A 17,285-nucleotide genomic window follows, 5' to 3' on the forward strand; every position below is an offset into this window, starting at 1 on the left:
AGAAATATATTTCCTGTTTAGATTATGATGTTTAAGTAATAATAAATATATAGCATGTAGTATCTTCAAGATATCTCAATAATGTATATTAGTTGGTATCCCTCTGGGTAATTTGAATATAGTTGACCATAGCAACTCCTTATTACCAAAGACACTAAAGAAATGCTCTAGAGAATTTTTTATTGCACAATAGAAGTGGTAGAACCATGCAAACTCATTGGAGATCCAAGTCACATGACCAACTGAATCAGACTCTGTACAAATTAAAAAAACATATGAAGAATTTAAAGAAGAGACAAGTTCAAGAATGTCAAAAATATATATTAGATAGAAATAATAGTATAAAAGACACTCTATTTGGTTTACTATATATACATATGTATTTGATGTTTTGAATTAACAATATTTTGGTAGAATCCAGAGAATAGAATTTTCAGATTCAAAACTTCAATTCCATTTCTGATTCCTAATAACACAAACACACACACACACACACACACACACACAAACACTATAATTTCAATATACATGCATCAAGTTTCTGTAGCACATGTAACCATTCTATCACCCTTGTTGCTATAAAGCTTGTTACATCGATATTACACCTCTTATGATGAATTTGGGCAACTTGCATGTGAATCAAGTCAGTGATTCAAAAGCTTAAAAGACTGGAAAGCATATGTGGAATTATTCTCTGCAACTGCTTGTGTAATATCAAAGAGATGGGGAGTAATGACTTATTCTTTTACAGTCATTAAATACTGAATATTATAATAACAACTAATATTATAATAACATTTCAGCAACTTCACCAGTGGAACACAGACACTACTGAAGCTGGTTTCATGCCTGGTGACACAGAGGTGGTTGGCAGGAGGCTGCTCTGAGCTACCCAGATAACGTTTTGTCTACAGCCATGGAGGCTTGAGAGCAGGTATGGGGACTTGGCAAGCACAGCACCAGTGCAAGCAGGTTCGGTACACTTGCCTGAGGTGCTGGGAGGCAAGGGCAGCCAAAAGCCAGGCTCCAAGTTTGGGTCTGTGTAGCAGGCCAGGGCTGCTGGAGATCGTCCAGGCTGCAGAGCCCAACACAGCCTAGAACGCACCCAGATTCCCAAAGAGGCAGCACAGAGCTTCTAGCGGTGGTGGCTAGCTGCTAAGGCACACGGGGACATTGGCAGCGTTGTGGGGGGGGGAGGGGCGGGAGGTGGGAGCCTGGATCTGACAGAAGGGAAGGTCAGGGAAAGCCATGGGGAGTGAGAGCAGTGTCCACTCCTGTGGGCAGCAGGAAGCTGGGCTCTAGCACCAGGCGGCCAACTGCAGCAGTTCTCTAATCTAGTCTCCCTCCTGCTAGACCACTTTGCCCCAGCTGCCCTGTGACGGAGACAGCCCCTCAAGAGGCACCTGTTCTCCTCCACCACCTCCTCCTCCTTGGCTTTCCTGCACTGATCCCTCTTACTATTCCTCCTGCACTGCATTGATGAATTTTCCCCTTCCTCCTGCACCAGCACAACTGCAAACCCAGCATGTTTAGGGCCTCAGCAATCTCCCTTGCTATTTGCAGACCACAGCTGTCAGTTGACAGCTGATGTGGCATCCCAAGTGTGGTTCCACTGCCTTCCTCCCTCCCTCAGATGGAACCCTGAGGGAGCTCAACCTGGTAGTGGTGGAGCTGAACTGACAAGGTAGAAATTCATTCATCTGCTTGCTTCAAATCCTGGTTGTTTGTCAGTAGTAGACCTGTGGAAGAGCAACAATATAGGAGAGCAATCAAAGTGTGAATTTACATTGGCTGGGTAGGTCAAGGCCTAGGGATCTGGGCAGAAGTGTTGGCAAGCAGGAGAAACAAATTTCGAATCATAACGACAAGTGAGAGGAATTTTTTTTAAATTTCCTTCTTCCACCTGCACTCCTGGAGGCTCTCACCCACTTTGCTAGATAATCAAGATACCAACTGGGGCAGATTGCATTCACAACTAGAATCCCACTCCGGAGGGAAGTCTGGAGTTCAATTACCAATAGGAGGAAAATGCCAGTTTTTTTCCTGTCTTTCACCTGGACTGTATGGCCTCTTTCCTGCTTTCCTACAAACTCAGGACAGAGAAGAGGGCTATGGTACTGCAAGTCATGAAAGGACAAGTAATCTGTGAGTCCCCATCTCAAAAGAGGCATCAATAAAAAGGGTTGCAATAAGCAGCATGCCTCCGTTCGAAGAATACAGTGCCATCTCCAGTCCCACAGAAACATATAAATAAACAGAGAAAGAGAGAAATACAGAAATGATAGCTTCATATATCAGTGAGTGAACTAGTAAACACATAAATACATAAACAGATACATAAATACCTAACAGAATACATAAATCAGTGAGTGATGTTGTGAATAACTAAGTGAAGAAAGGAATAAAAAGAAATAAATCAACATACCTACAGAGTAACCAAAACATGCATGCATACATAAACACATCTATACATGAAGGATGTAATAAAATCCTGATTGAAAGAATACATCCACAAGCACATAAATATGTACAGGAATAATGAATGAATGATAAATTAATGCTCACTTGAATAAATGAATGAAAATACAAAATTGAATAAATCCTATAACTATCTGTATTTCCATATATATTTAATGTATCAAGGACTAAAAACCAAATGCATGCACAGATAGCTACCTAAACACATAAAGAAACACAGACATACATATAAAAATAAATGAATGAATGAATAAATAAATGCATGAAAAAAACAAATAAACACCTAAAAGATGGAAGGCAGAAAGGAAGGAAAGAAGGAGTGAAGTAATGAAGAAAGGAATACAACTGTGAATCAATACGTAAAATTGATAAATAAAAACATAAACGAATAAATAAGAACTCCGTAGATCCATTAGTAAACACACATTTTGCTCTTTAGCACATGGCCAGAGGTCCCCCATCCCAGATGGCTTCCAGGAGGCAGCTGTCCTCCTCCACTGCCTCTTTCCCCTTGGCTTCCCTGTATTGATTCATCTTCTTATTCCTCCTGCCCTGTATAGGTGTATCTTTCCTCCTGCACCAGTACAACCATAAACCCAGCATGCTTATGCCTCAGGGATCTCCCTTCCCCTTGCATCTTTTAGGCCACAGCTGTCAGTTGACAGCTGACAGTGACATCCCAAGTGTAGTTCCACCTACTTTCTCCCTCCCTCAGATGGAACCCTGAGCAAGCGCCACCTGGAGGTGGTGGCGCTGAGCTCCCAAGGTAGGAATTGCACTGGCTTGCTTGCTTCAAGCCCTGGTTGTTTCTCAGTAGGGGAGCCCATGGGAAGAGATACAATACAGGAGAGCAATCATGGCAGGAATTTCCATCAGGCAGGTTAGCTCAAGACCTAGGGCGCTCAGCACAAGTGCTGGTGGGCAGGAGAACCCGAGTTTAAATTCCAGGAACAAGTGAGAAGAAATTTTTATTTATTTATTTCCTTGTTCCACCTGGACTCCAGGAGGCTCTTGCCTGCTTTGCTAGAAAATCCAGACACCAACTGGGCAGATTGCATTTATACCTAGAATCTCACCCTGGAGGGAAGACCTAAGTTCAACTACCATTAGGAAGCAAATGGTAGATTTTCCTGTCTTCTGCCTGGACTCTATGGCCTCTCCTCTGCTTTCAAAGAACGTCAAGACAGAGTAAAGGGTGATGGCACTGACAATAACATCCTTGTATGTAATCGGCATGTCCCCATCTCAACAGATGCATCAATAAAAAGGGTTGCAATAAGCACCAGGCCTCCTTTTGAAGCACACAGTGCCATCTCCAGTCCCACAGAAATAAATAAATAAACAGAGAAAGAGAGAAATACAGAAATGATAGCTGCGTATATCAGTGAGTGAACTGATAAACACATAAATACATAAACAGACACATAAATACATAACAGAATACATAAATGAGTGAGTGATGTTGTGATTACCTAAGTGAACAAAGGAATAAAAAGAAATAAACCAACACAACTACAGAGTAACCAACACAAGGATGCGTACATAAACACATATATACATAAAGGATGTAATAAAATCCTGATGGAAAAATACATCCACGACCACATAAATATGTACAGGAATAAATGAATGAAAGATAAATTAATGCTTATTTTAATAAATGAATGAAAATGCAAAATTGAATAAATCCTATATCTATTGGTATTTCCAGAAATACTTAATGTATCCAGGACAAAACAAACAAATGAATGCACAGATAAGTACTTAAACACATAAAGAAACACAAATATTCACATGTAAATTAATGAATGAACCATAGAATAAATGCATGAAAAAAACAAATAAACATTGAAATGATGGAAGGAAGGAAGGAATGAGTGTATGTCAGAATATATTTCCAGACTGTATTCCATTCCATTGTTTCTCTACTTTCATACTCATACTATGCTGTTGGTATTTTCAAAGCTTTATAACAATACTTGTTGTTGTTTGGCAATACTGGGGTCTGAACTCAGAGCCTCATGCTTTCTAAGAAGGTGCTGTGCCACTTGAGCCACACTACACATTTACTTTAGTTTGTTTTTCAAATTGAGTCTCTGATTTTTGTCCAGGCTGTCCTTGGACTAAGATCCTCATTCTTCTGCCTCCTGAATAGCTAAGATAATAGGCATGCACCACCAAGCCTAACTTGTTTTTTGTTTTTGTTTTTGAGATAAGATTTTTCTAACATTTGAGGAGGGAGGGCTGGATTTGGCTCAAATCATGATTCTCTAATCTCTGCATCCTAAACAGCTGGGATTATAGTTTTGTGCCAACATACCCAGCCTAAAACGTCATAGTAATTCTATAACTTCAACAGGCAAAGTCCTTTAAAATTCTTTGATTTTTTTTCCCCAAAGTTTTCTTAGGTATTCCTGATATTTTGTATTTTCATTTGCTTTGTAAAATTGGTATGTCAGTTCAGAAAATAATATAAATTCCTATTTTAACTTATGTTTTAGAAGTTAGTTTTAAATTGGCTTGGGTACATTTATTCGGTGCAGCATGACATTTTAATGTGTAACTATATTCACTGTGTTTCCAGTTAGACAGCACTGAATATGTAGAAAAAACTGGGGCTAACTGACAAATTAATATTGAATCCTCTGATGCATTAATATAGTATATCTCTCCAATTATTTAACCTTATTCTGATCTCTCAGCAGTGCTTTCCAGGGTACATTTCTTCAACATTTTCAGTAAAATTAATTATAAACTATTTCAGATATTTTATGATATTGATAATACTATATTTCACTAGTTGCAAATTTAAGTTACTCATTTCAGGTACACAAAAATATCACTTTTCTCCCTACTTTGTTGGATTCTGTCCTGCTAAACAACTTTAGTAGTAAACTCACCTATTAGTAGTAGTAGCTTTCTGTCAATTCTAAACGACTTCTTCCATACATAATCATATGCAGAACATATAAAGATAGCTTTATTACTCAGTTTTGGATCTAGATTTAAGTTTTTCATTTTATTGCATTTTTCTTAGCTAGAACATTTAGTATAATGTTGTATAGAAGTGGTGAAATAGGGTTCCTCTGCCATATTTCTAAGCATACAGGAAAACACATAGCTTCCTATAATGAAATATGACATTAGTTATGGAGTTTTCATAACTTCCTTTTTTGGTATAAGTAGTTTCAGTTACTTTTGATTCCTTTCTGTTTCTTGTCTACTGAGAATTTTATCAGAACTGGATGTCTAAGTTTTACAAATATTTCATTTATTTTTATGATTGTATTTGGCTTTTGAGTCAATTAATGTGAATGATTTGATGATTTTGAATGTCTAACTCTTTGCCTTTCTCAGATACGTTCTTCTTATTCATGGTATATTTCCTTTAATATAACATTGGATTTAATTTGTTAAAATATATTTTTCAAACTAACATACTTCCTTCTCTTTCCATTCCTTTCCATAAAACTAATTTAAAAAATATATTATAATGTACTATATCAATCTGTGTAAAATGCATGACAAGCAAGTAATCTGTTTCCTTTATAGAACAAACTGACTAAAGATCTGTGTGTTTTAAGCAGATCTTTAGTCACTTGTAACCTGGTATGTGATTACTTGTAGTGTAACAAATTCAAATATATTATAGTTTATCATCTGCCAGTATGGTTATCTTGAAATGGTGAATTGACTTCTGTGTGCCTTATCTCAGAGAAGTAATAAAGAATAAAACAATATAAGAATATAAGTCTGTAATGGAAAATATTCAGAAAAGGATTTAAAGTCATATAGATATCTAGTTTATGTGATGTGGCAATACATATCAAATAATAGACAATATTGTGGGGATAATTTAAATATCTAAATAATGCAAACACTTAAATGTTTCCTAAACATATTAAATGCAAGTATCAAATTGAACTAGATGACTTCATGAGGTTACTTGTAGTTCAAAGACTTGTAATGCCTTAGGTTAGTCAAAAGAGTAACAATATTTTTGCATTAATATTTTAGAATTTCCAATGTCCATATCTCTCTACACAAAAAAGTTAATATTAGATAATATTTTCATGATTTTCTTAACAGGAGTAATTTTGCATGGAATGTATTTCATGCTGGATATGTATTTATTGGCTTTATGTAGTTTAAGTTTATATAGCCCAAACCAAAACACCTTTAATAAGGAAATATATTGTTAGCTAATAGATAGTCCATCCATAATGTCTATGATTGTTTAATTTTCTTGACTACTGATATTAAAGAAATTATACTTCAGTACTAGTTGGGAAAGAAGCAATAATGTGAAAAAATTGTACTCATGTATGAAAATGGAAAATTGAGACCTGTAGAAATTATTCCAGGAATTGGAGCAGGAAAGATGAATGATGGAGGAGGCAAATTCAACTGTGGTGTATTGTAAGAACTCTTGCAAATGTCACAATAATATGATAACATGAATCAATAAATAAATAAATAGGATGAGAAAGAAGAGTAGGAATAAGCATACATTATCTGTTTCTGAGACTAGTTTTCTGTCCAGAATTCATGTCTCAAAATAATCCCATAGTACAAACCGGGAACTGTATTCCAATAGCTCCAAGAAGTAAGCATGAAGTTTATATATACATTAAGTCTTTGGAATGGAAAATAGCATAGTCCAGACAAACAGAATCATTAGCCTCCCTTAGTACTTAGTATCTGATATTTGAAAAGCTCCAAGTAAGAATATGACAAAAAGAAGTGCTATGGGATCAAGGACATCATTTTTTCTCTCCCAGAAGCCATGCAAAACCATATAAAGAAGGCCAAAGTAGCTATAATTTAAGAGAACACAAACATTGGAAAACCAAACATGATGACAAAATAATAAAGGATGCACTAAATTAAAAACAAAACAAAATGAAAATCCTGTTTCCCTTTGAAATTGAAGACTATAGCAGAATGACATACATTTTATAAATAAAAATCATAGTGCTTATATCATGTTAAATACATCAGTAACAGAAAACTAAAATCATAACATAAAATTGTACGTATAAAAGATACAACAGTGAAAGGAATTTGGTCAATATCCAGGGAATTTTAAGCAGTAAGATACCAAGATAATTAATGTGAAAAGGGCCAATCCTTTAAAAAATGTAAAAGTAATATTTAGAATGTTTTGCAATAATACATGAATTATTGATAGCTGAGAATAAAAGATAACATGTTCTCATTTCTATTTAAGAGAAAAGAGGAAATGCTAATTTAATTACCAAGTAGGGTATTAAAATTTTATAAAGAGCTAATAAAATATTTTAAAAATATACATACCAATAGTGAAAGAAAGATTGGACTTTTAAGTTGACCCTACTTCTCCTGGTTTCAATGTGTTTGTGTGATCCATTCTCTGAAGGAGGATTTCCCGAATGCAGTTTCTTACCTTCTAATTAATAGAAGAAAACAAAAATGGTGGCAGAAGCATTATATGTGTGTGATTTCATGGTTACTTTTAACATGATTTTACAAATTATTTGTGTCCGTCTCTTCCTGATTGTGGGAAACAAGCCACACTGTTGGGTGACTTCATATGGCAAGGGATCATGAGTTGCTTCCCAGAGCTGAGACAAAGTAGCTGAGAGTGACCTCTTTACAACACTTTTCAGTCAGCCTCAATTCCCAGATAGGTCTATACCTGCAGTAACTGAAATTCACCTGTATGCACTTGAGTGAAGAGGTAACCTTACCTCACTCAAGCCTTTAAATGAGAACTGAGGCCTGACAAACTTTGACCACTGCTGCGTAGGGCCAAGATGAGCAGAACCTGAACTCTCACTCACAGAAACTTTCCAACAATAAACAGATACTGTTTTCAGACACTAAATGTATGATAAATTTTACCCAGAGAATGAAAGATCTTGGTTCTAACAACAAAAAAGTTTCCATCAGGATGAATAATTCAATTGAACTGAATGCTGAAAAACCTACCTGAGAGTCAACACTGTCCCTCCTGCTTCTGAGTCATTGCCCAAACAATGGTGTTATAAGCTGGGGAGTTGACTGGTCATGCTAACTTAGGATATTTAATTGATAAAGGAGTCTATATAGAATGTGAAAAATCCTTTAGTGTGCCTGTTATTACTCCCAGAGTGTATGTTTGAGGTCAATGAAAAACTACAAAAATCTTATTTTGGCAGGAATGCTAATGGCTCATTACTCAGGCAATAAACTAAGAGCAGATATGTGTTTATTCAGAACAAAGACAGTATGTAAAGAAAGTAGTTATAAATGCTATCTTTCTAAAAGTTTATCTGATAGAAGCTGAATGTAGAATGGTGATTAATATAGTCTGGGAGAGAAAGGTGGGAAAAGTCTGATCTACAGGAGCATCACTAGGAGACATAGGTTCTAGTGTATCATGAACAATACAAAGACTAACAGGACAATAGTGTGCTCCATTTCTCAAAAAAGATAGGAATTGCTGGGGTGGTGGAGCACATCTCTAATTCCAGCACTTGGGAGGCTGATGTGGGAGGATCTAATTGCTGGTCAACTTAGGCTTCATAATGAGAACCTGCACAAAAAAAGAAAATATTAAAGAAAATAAAAGGTAGAGGAAAGGATTTTGTATATTTTCATTACAAAGAATTGAAAGAAATAATAAAGAGGAGATAAATATGTGTATTCAGATTTGAATGTTACAAAATATATACACATAGCCAATATCACAAAGTACCCCATAAATGTGTAAATTTTATGCACCAATTAAAATAAATGAAAAAGTACTAATTATAATCGTGAATAGATTATAATAGTTATGAACACTTTCTTTGTTATGTTCGAAATCAAATAGGGTGCACAATTAACATATGAAACAAATTTGAAAACACAAAAGATAATATAAAAAATAGGTAAAAGAAAATTAGTGATTTTATTAAAAAGTGCTAAGTTTCCCAGGTGTGATAGTAAACCACTGTGATCCCAGCACTCAAGATGCTGTGGCAGTAAAATTCCAAATTTGATGCCATCATCAACTACACCATAAGATATCTTGCTCTTTCTTTTTTCAGCAGTACTAGGATTTGCGCTCAGGGCCTCATGCTTAGTAGGCAGGCATTCTACAGGAACTTTCCTCAACAATCATAGAAAGGTGGAAATTTAGCACATAAAAGTAAGGAATCTGCTTACGCCTGTGAGTAAAGGAGTAACAACTCTATAATTCAAATGCAGACATTTCTCTAAAAGCCAGTTTTATGCATAAGTTAAACTAGCAATAGCCAATAATACACAAACTCATAGATTTAAATAAGTCTCTCTTTCCTCATAAGTACTTTCAAAATTTGAAGTGCTCAGAAAGATTTGCCATTTTTTCCTCAAGTTGAAATAGTCTAGCTATCAGAAAACAAGATCTGTAGAATACTAGGAAGAAAAAAGCACAATCCAATCATATTTGTGAGCATAAACACAAAATGAAATATCAGCAAGTCAAATCTGAACATGTATTTTAAGAAAAAAGATAGCATTATGTCATCACCAAATAAAATGTATATCTGAGGAATGCAAGAATAGATGCTAGCTTTTGACACAGTATACTTAAAGAAAAGTTGATTGATAATATTATAGACTTGGGATCTTATCTGTAAACTTTCTCCATTTCTCTCAATAAAATTCTTAGTAAAATGAGAATACTATGATAGTGACTTAATGTGATAAATGGTATGTACCAAAACACAGAAATATAGTTTTTATTGAAGTGTGAAAGATTCTAGTGTAGGAAAAGGATTACTAGTACTCTTTTCTGCATTAAATTAGGAGCTCAAAGTGCTACATTAAGTCAAAAATTCAGAGACTGATATTACAAAACAAAAATATAAAGCTAAGGTGATGGATGAAGAACAAATCAGAGTTATGTTTCTTATGAAGATATAGATGATATTTGGAAATGGTAAATAACATCAGTATAGTGTTCATTGTTGAAGTCAGGGACTATAGAAACCAAAATCCATAAAAATGTCCAAGACTTTTTAAATGATAACTGTAATACTTTAATTGTGAAACAACTATAGATAATGTAAATATTTGTTCAACATGAAAGGCAAGGAAGTATGTACTACATTTTTGCAAATCAAAAATTTGAGTGTGTACAGGTTTTGTATGTCTTTTACACATACATATAAAAGGAAAAGACAGAAAGCCAGTTTGTGTTAGGTTGAGAAAACTGAATTCACAATTTGCTTGGGATTTGACTGATAAAAGACATGCTTCACTCAATAAATGAAATTTCACTTTGTATATAAAATTTCAACTTAGTAAAACAGAAATTATGATACAATCTAAGCTATTTGACATGGCCATTAATATACTGCTCTTCCTGGTGATTATTGGCCTTTATTTTCTACAGATTACTTATATAGAAAAATTTAATAGTTTGATTTCAAAAGTTGGTCTACTTTCTTTCACTTGGTGAAAGTCTGGGGAACTATTCTAAATCGATGTGCTTACAAAACATACATACCATTGTGGAAATGGTAGGAAGGGATAAAGATCACAGATTTTTATTTGATATGTCAATGAAACAGAAGAGGGAGTCTGGGAAAATTTTCTTCACTACTAATGCACAAAGTAACAAAGACATGATTGTTTTCAGATGGTTAAGGCATAATTATTTCATTCAGGCCTAAGCACATTATTATAGATTGATTTGCATCATAAAAAACAGTAAAAGTAAAAGGAAATTATGAATGTAGAAACTGAACAGACTTTGTTACTGTAATCTATTCTTTTATATATACTTTATGGCTGAAAGTCCATACACCTACATCTTAAAATCAATATAATGAAAATTGATGTTAATCAAACAACTGCTTAGGGAATGAAGCAAGAAAGTTAAGTCTGATTTTAACATGCCAGTTTGAAACTGAACAGAAGATTTGTTTTATTTTAATTGGATATCAGCTTGCTTAATTAGAGCAGATCTCATTTTCTCAAAATTTCTTCTGTAAGAGCCATTTCTGACTTTCACATACCGTGTATCCCAAGTAAATATTCTCTTTTGTAATTTTAAGTTATTGGCAATATTCTCTTTAAAATGACGTTACCTATACAATATTGTGTAAACAATTTGCTTCTTTACCATATTTGAACATCTTTCTATCCTTATTTCCATTTTATTTTTAAATACTATATACTTATTTTTTATGTTGGTTTTAGACTCTAAAATTCTAAAGTTACATTTTCTAGCATTTCAGAATTCATAAATTAGAGTTGCTGTTTTTTATTTTCACACACAATATTTTCTGTCAACTTTATTATCTAATAATGACTCATTTATCTTTACAAAATTTTACTTTTAAAAAGAACAGCAAATATTTTCAACCTTGGATAATATTTATTCTTAAGTATGATCAACAAAAGTTCACCTGTCAAGTTGCTTTTCTTCACCCTAAATAAAACTCCATAATTTTATCAATAAATTTTTTGAGCTATACAAACAGAAAAATCCTCATAAGTCTTCACAAATAACATCTCAGCTACAAAAGTATTCTTATATATCAAGTATTCTTGTATAGTCTAATATACCTGTATATCATGTATAGAGATACATCACTTTGTTGCTATAAAATATTCTAAATATTATAAATGACATTCTGAGTGTATATTTAATTGTTTCTAAGTTGAATTATTCTGAATAAAGCTTTTATAAATATTTTTGAACTAGTCATTGTATAGACATTAGCATGTATGTATGTTATAGGAGCTTAGATTTCTGTGTCCTTTTGGAAAGTAATCCCTTACCTATACCAAATAAGACCAAAGAGTTTTCTAAACTCAATTGAATAATTTTATAATTGCACCATTAATGATTGAAATTCCAGTGACTGCAGATTCGCAGCAACATGTTAGATTACAGGCTCATTTGATTTTTCTGTTTTGGTAGATATGTATTTAGAGCCCCTCTTGGTTTTAATTTGAATTTCTGAGCAACTGTTTTAAATAATTATTGGCAAAATAGATATCTTCTTCTTTAGGAGTAATTATTTATACCAAAAAGGAATGATAATAAATTGAATTAGAAAGTAATCATTCATGGTCATATACTACAAAGAAATTAAGATGCTTGGTATCCACATCTTTCTTCAGTTTATATGATAAGCTAAATTTGAAGATAAAGCATATATAAGCAGAATTTAGTTGTCTCTATTCTAGATTTATTTTTCCATTAAAACACAAGTAATCCTTAGTCTATAATATCTTGCTGAAACAAAATCATTGAACTTCTAGATCTATGAAAAAATTGGATTAATTAAGATAAATTGGTATTGGGAAAGTTTCTCTTGTGAATATTTATTTCCATATCAATTTAGATAAAATTACTTAGAGTCAAAAATATACCAATTATTTTGTTGGGTTTGTATTTGTCAATGGTTCTTATCTTGTCAAGAATTCTCATTGTTAGTTTCTAATTTTCAAACTTATTTTAAAACTATTATCCCTATGTTGTCCATAGCAAGGAAGAAATTTTGCATTTCATGTTTAAGTGGGAAAGAAATATCCTAATTCATCATGCTAAAATAGCAGAATATCAGGTATTGGGTATCTTAATAATTTTATGGCACATATTTTAGCAACCCATTTGTTATAACAATGAATCCAATGCAGGAACTCAAATCCCAAGAGCAAAAAAAAGGATTAAATCTGAATTATCTTCTTTCAAGATGCAGAAAATGGAAGTCATTAGTGACATTTCAACTCTTCCTTTGCTGTCTCTCAATTTTAAATTATATGCTAGTAATGCTAAAAAAATCCTGGGCCATAAATGTAAGTTTTTTACAAGATTTGATGGACTTTGCTGGTGGTGCTTTCACCTTTTTGACTCTTTCAAATATGGTTAATATCAATTGTGACACAAACTCATTATGGAATAACCTTTGTTCATGCAAAATGAATGGATGAGCTGTTAGTGTCCTCATATATCTGATAATATTATAATTGTCTCCATGGCTTGTTTCAACACTGAAGTCAAAAGTTGAATCTAGATAGAGATGAAATTGTATTATGGATCGTTAACGGTAAATAAAATTCTTCTCACTGGAAGTAATATCTTTTTCATCAGAGCACTCACAGTAATTTAACTATATGTCTCTTATGGTGCTTCCCACTTTCTACCTTTTATTGCAGTAATAAATGTATATCTTTTCATAGGAAACACTTGAAAGCCTAAACTTTATTTACCTTTACATCACCCACACACACAGCATAGAAAAAAAAATATTAGTGGGCTAACTCCTGACAGTACCAAAAACCTTCTAGACCAAAACCTCAACCAAAGTTTGTAAAAAGCAGTAAGTAAATTATATTCCAAAATTTTACATTATGGAACTACAAATGATCATTTCATCATGTGAAATAGTCCAAGTGCTGTGAAATATTTACAGGTTGAATCAGATAGTGTTCAAGCAGAAAAATAACATCAGTAGGATACATACATTAAAAGGCATATTGAGTGGAATTACTACATGTGAATGTAATCATGGGTAAGAGAAGTCAAAAATGTGTAGGTCAGGGTATAAGGAGGGTTAGGTCGTACTATCACGGACAAGCAGAAATTACTACTTGATGGACTTTGTACTTCCTTAGGGGATTTCTGAGTTCTGCTATTAAAGTCTTCCACGTAAATGAATCAGCCCTGTCCAATTTATTCAGGATAATCACCCTTAAAGACAACTCAACCTTAATCATCTTAATATAATATCTTCACATCAAAACTGGACTCATCATTAAGCAACAGGAGACTATACCCTAGATCAATTGATAAAACCCATGACCATAATGCAGATTGATGTGTGCCATCCTTATCAGGTACCACAATCATTGGGAAGTGAAAAAAATTCACTTACATAACTGATTAATTGCAAAATCACATCCGTGATCTTCAAATATCTATTCTACCCTAGGAATTACACAGTGTTAGCCATACTCAAGTTTAAGGATCATTTATTCCATGCAATTATGCTAAGATTTCCGGTACCATCTGAAATTTCAAGTGTCACCTTGGAGAAAACCAAGGGACTAGCTGGACTATGAACTGACAAAAAGATTATGAAATTACAAATGTAAACACTACCAGTTTGAACAGAAGGGGACAGAGTTGCATTGATATGAAGAGAGTCTGTGGTGCTTCTTACATTCTACAGGACAGAAAAATACAGCAATTTACCTGGGAGTTTTCATTATTCTTCAAGAAAATGAGAATATGACTCCAAGGGACATCATTAAGGCTGCTTCATTTGTTTCAAAGTTTGGGGACACCTCTTCAGCAGGCCACATGACCTCCACCAGGAGTCTTCGGTATGTATTGCGTTGAAGATCTGTGTGAGTAAGACCACCCATAAACACATTAGAGATCCTTAGTTGGAATACCCATGAAAGCATAATTTCCTTTGTCTAGTGTAAGTAGGTTTAGAAGGCAAGATCATCACCAGAATACAAAGGCAGGTCATTACACTGAAGGGGACATTTTTCACACCATAATATCTAAAAAATTTGACTTGCTAGGGTTGGAACATTTTTGGGAATCATATCCCATTTTGTTCTTCTTTTTTCATTTTGGAATGAAATTTATTCTGCTTCTTTTACCAATGTTGTTTTAAAAATGCATGTTTAAAAATTTTGCAGGTTCACATCTGGAGAAGAATTGCAGATAAGGTTGAATTGCATATTAATTCTTGCCTCTACTCACTTTACATGATATTTACATAAAACCTTGGATATAAGATATTTGGACTTCATGATGAAATTATTCTAGATTTTGGGCCCTGTTATGATGAAATTAATGTATGTTGCATGTGAGAAATATATTAATATTGCTGGCCACGGAAGGAATTGTATGAATTGAATTAGTCCTCTCTCCACGGAAAAGACTGATGTTGCATCATTATCATTCAATGTGATTGTATTTGGAGTAGTGTCCTGAGGGAAGTAAGTAAGATTATTAGGTAATAGGTGTGGGAGGCTGATCAAATAAGGGCTAGTATCCTCTTAAAAAGAAATACGAGAGAACTTTATCATTGTCTCCCCACGTAAGTATCAATAAAGACCAAATAGGGCAAAGTTGTTTTCTACAAGTCAGAAAGAGAGCCTTCATTACAAACTCGCCATATTAGCTCCTTCACCTTGAACTCAACATCTAGAGCTCATAAATATACATTGTTGATGTTAAAGGACATAGTTCTATAATAGTTTGCTATGGCAGTACAATGAGACTAACACTGCATGTGTGTGTATAAGTATATATATATATATATATGTACACATATATAGTCAAATATACATGTATATATAGGTATACATATATATATACTCAAACACACACAAACACAAATACACACACACATATAAATATATGTGTATGTATATAGGTATATACACAAATGTGTATGGATTCACCTACATGGCAATTTAATAGTAAATTATACTGGAATTATTTTATATAAATAATTTGTTCTTTATATGTTTGAAACTAATGTATATTACTATTTACATAAACCTTCTTTTTTTGCTATTCTTGTACATTTCATGTCCATCTTATTTCTGTTATTCTGAACCTTAAATGTTTCTGTAAATCCACTAAACCAAAATACGAGTTTCCCCAAAACTCAGACACATAAACAGGCAGACAATGTATTTATTAATGAACTTCACTTTCAATAAAAATCAATGCCAATGGCAAACATCTCTTCAACATTGAGCTGGGAGAAAAGCAGAGTCAGCTAAGGAAACAAAGAGTCTTTACTTCTTTAAGACATGGATTACTTTAGTATCCCATTGTTAAAAATAAAAAAAGCACCAGAACACATAGTTTAAAATCTATTCAATTGATCTAATTACAATTTTCACTTTGACTGTGTACCACAAATTCAATTAATAAACTCAATGATTCACATTTACAAGTGTCAGACTCAGCAACATTCTCACATCAGTGAATGAACTTCTAAAAATTAAAAAACGAACTTCAATTCTACCAAGAAATTCACATTCCATACTGATCCTTAAACTCACTCTGACAGCAATTTCTGAACACATGCTTTTCAAAATCTTATATTAAAATAGAAATTAAAGTTGTGAAGCTCTCAATATTCATAAATTTTCTCATTTCCCTCATATTCCAAAATGGGAAACATAAAATGATAACATAGAAAACCTTGGGAGCTTTGTGACCTCTTGGTCCTACTGATCTAACTGGGGTGAATGGGGATGCAAAAGGACAAAGGATAGAAGGCAGACATGAAGAAATTTGGGATCGGGTAGGCTGGGTGGTCAGATGGAGACACCCAACATCCTCATTACTTCTTTTTCTCTATTGTCTGTTCTTTTACTTTGGTTTTTTTATTTATTCTTAAAAACCTTTCTCCTTGTTTCTGTTCTTTAAAACCTTACTTCTTTTCTCTGTTCTTTAAAGTCTTGGTCTCTGACTCCCAATGTCCTATGTTTCTTCTAATCTCTCTTAAAGTTGATGCTCAGACTTGCACTGCCCCATGTTTTCTTTAGCATAAACTCTCTTAGAGTCTCAGTCCTTGAACTCACAGAAATACAATGGCAGCTGCCCCCTCTGCCCCTAGCATCCACAGTAGCCTTGAAAGCAGCCAACCAAACAGCCAACCCCCTCACAAGCCACCCTGTCAGTAGCTTCTGCCCCTCTTAAACAGCCAACCAATAAACCCCATCCTTCTTCAGAGAGTCTTTTGTATACATTGGTAAAGCAGGAGGTGGAGCAACAGATCTTAGGGAGGGGCATGGCATTGGAACAGGAGAAACCTGAACCAGAA

This window comes from Castor canadensis, chromosome 18 (genome assembly GCF_047511655.1).
Source record: "Castor canadensis chromosome 18, mCasCan1.hap1v2, whole genome shotgun sequence".
Taxonomy (NCBI): Eukaryota; Metazoa; Chordata; class Mammalia; order Rodentia; family Castoridae; genus Castor; species Castor canadensis.